A 3187-nucleotide genomic window follows, 5' to 3' on the forward strand; every position below is an offset into this window, starting at 1 on the left:
CACACACACACGCACACACACACACACACACACACACACACACACACACACACACACATACACACACACACACACACACACACACACACACACTTTGGGATCTCCTCCATGTGGGCGTTCCCGCACCCGAGCGCAAGAAGGTCTGAGCTCCCGTTGAGGACCTGCTCGCTTCTTCTCGCTCCTTCTCGCCGCTGGGCTTCTGGCCTGCTGAGAAGGTCTGAGAGCTGAAGGTTCAGTCACTGGTCGTGTTCCTGTAGCTCCTCTTCCTCCAGACCTTCTGGTGAAGGCACCAGCCCCGGGGAGAAGCGTGGTCCTGGTCTCACCTGAGGAGGCACCTTCTGGTTTCTGTCGCTATCGTATGGTGTCTTCAAATCTTGTAGAAGCTCTCGGAAGCTTCTCGTTCACCCATGGTCTGGGATGGAGGTTCAGCTCTCTAGGTTCCCGCACATGAAGATGAAGAGACCTTCATCTGGGAGGAAGTGGAATCTGTCTCGGCTTCTGCGTTCCCAGCCTCGTTCCTGGGGCGTCTCCTCCCCAGGTCTGGTGTCTCCTAACCCAGGTCTGGTGTCTCCTCCCAGGTCTGGTGTCTCCTCCCAGGTCTGGTGTCTCCTCACCAGGTCTGGTGTTTCCTCAACAGGTCTGGTGTCTCCTAACCCAGGTCTGGTGTCTCCTCACCAGGTCTGGTGTCTCCTCCCCAGGTCGTATCTCCGTGCCTCCGGCCTCCACCCAGGAAGGTCCTCACTGCTTCCACTGCATCCTGCAGAAGAACCCTGACAGAAGTCTTCTCCACCCCTGGGTCTCCACCCGTCCAGTCTCGAAGATCTCACATACAGGAGGTCTCGTTACGATCTCAAAGTCTTCTGCCCGCCGAGAACCTTCGCCTGTCCGTCATCTTGAGGATCATCTCATACGTAGCCTCCGCTGGAGACCTGAGGGAGGGGGGAGAAGATCCAGGCCGTGGATCAATAGAGCACAGATGGTGGGACCAGGCGGGGTGTCAGGTTCCCGGAGGAACGTCTCAGGAGCCTCCACCATCCGTCTGTGGACCAGGACCTCCCTGCAGAGCTGCCAGGTCCATCATGCTCTGGTTCTCTGCCATCTCCATCCCAGAAGGAGGAGGTCTAGGAACATGAAAGATCTAATGAGATATAGTGGCCTCCTTCTGCTTCAGAGGTTCATTCATATGTTTCCTCACAAATGGAGCCTCTCTGAAGATCCCCGAGCTCCCGTCTCTCCACCAGAGACCTTCTCATGAAGGTCCGATCTTCAGCGACTCTTCTGCTCGGTTTTCTATCGGCAGCCGTTCGATTAGTTCTTAACGATCGACCTGAAAGGTCTCCGGATCTCCACCTCTTACATTATTCATCTGCTCCCCTCCTCCGTCAGCATCTCTGAATCACGAGGTCCATCTGCAGATCTTCTTACCCAATGAGACGGAGCAGATCCAGCTGGCGGCGTCTCCACGAGAAGAACACCTCCTCCCTGGAGTTCAGGAGACTCTGGACAGGATGAGAAGAAGCAGGCCAGGAGCCGCTGAGGAACCCTGATGTCACCGTGACGTCTGAAGAAAGACTTTATGAGGAGGTCCATCACACCCCGTGTCCAGGAGGTCCACCTGCTCTGACCTGCAGGACCTCTCTGAAGAGGTCCTGCAGTGGAACCTCTGAAGACCTCCCGCCAGATGAGATCTTCAAATGAGATGGAGAAAGCTCTGGGCTTCACTCCGTGGAACATCTTGAGATGTTAATCCATCCAAACCTTGGACAACTCTTCTTCTTCTTCTTCTTCTTCTTCTTCTTCTTCTTCTTCTTCTTCTTCTTCTTCTTCCTCTCCATTCTGGAGCCACAGCCAATCATCTGCCTCCATCTAACCCTCCTAACCTCCTGTCCTCCTTCCATCCATCCATGAACCTCTTCTCTGCTCTCGCTCTAGACCTCCTCCAACCTCCTTGTCCCCAGATCTTCTCCATCTGGAAGAAACTTCCATGCACTGTCCCTCAGGTGACCTCCTTCCTGATCTTCTCCATCCTCCTCCCTCCCAAAGAGGAACCTCCACATCCTCTAAACCAGACCTCCATCTTCATAACCTCTCCTTTCTTTCTCTCTCCATGTCTGTGTGTGTTTACACTTCTTCAGATGAGACCTCAGCTGAGCTTCTCTGCTGGAGAACATTCACACACACACACACACACACACACACGCTCTGACCATCAAAGTGTGCATCTCCATCCCCGTGATCCAGACCCGGTCCAGGACTCAAACGCCTCCTTTGATGGCCCTGCTTTGATGGCCCTGCTCCTCCACGCCGATCAGCTCCGGCTTTGAGGACGGAGCTCCAGCGTCCCGAGGCAGGAGCTGATCTTCTCCGTGGTTCACATCTGCGGGCGGCGAACAATACCGGCAGTCATTTCCCGGTTTATCCGTTTCCACGGCGACGGGCTTCCAAGCCAAGTTCGTGGAGAATCCGTTCGGCGAGGCCTCGTCCACCAAGCCCAGGGATGAAGGTCCTGAACGTCAGCCCTGGAGGAGGTCCGATGCTGCCATCTGCTGGGCTTCAGGACCTCCACCCCCCCTGGGGAGCCACCACTGGGGGGCGCCGCTGAGGGGAGGAGGTGTGGAGTTCTTCTGCAGGGTTCTCCTCACACACACACACACACACATACACACACACACACACACACACACACACACAACCCAACCAGACACAGCAATGAAGGTCCACACATGTGTGGTGAGATGCAGCTGGTCCATCAGGCCAGGTCAGGTCAGATGGAGGCACCTGGAGACCTTCATCCTCTCGTCCTTTGGAGGCCTCAGCCAGGTTTCTGCAAGTGTGTGTGTGTGTGTGTGTGTGTGTGTGTGTGTGTGTGTGTGTGTGTGTGTGTGTGTGTGTTTGTGTGTGAGTGTGGGCTTGGGGAACAGAGGTAAGAGTAGGGAGCTCACCCTCGGGATCGGAGTAGGTAACTCACACACACACACATACACACACACACACACACACACACACACTTGCACCTGTTTGCCGCACAACAATCCCCTTATGATCATGATGAACCTCGTCTCATCTGAAGAACCTCTGATATGGAGAGGTTTTCCACGAGTCTTCTGCAGGAGACAGCAGCTCCAGGGTCCTCCAGAAGATCTGACCTTCATGAGGAGAGCCTCTCCTCAACAACAGGATCTAGAAC

The sequence above is a fragment of the Fistularia commersonii genome, chromosome 33 (genome assembly GCF_037954325.1).
Source record: "Fistularia commersonii isolate RoL2024-O1a breed Wild chromosome 33, RoL_Fcom_v1.0, whole genome shotgun sequence".
Lineage (NCBI taxonomy): Eukaryota > Metazoa > Chordata > Actinopteri > Syngnathiformes > Fistulariidae > Fistularia > Fistularia commersonii.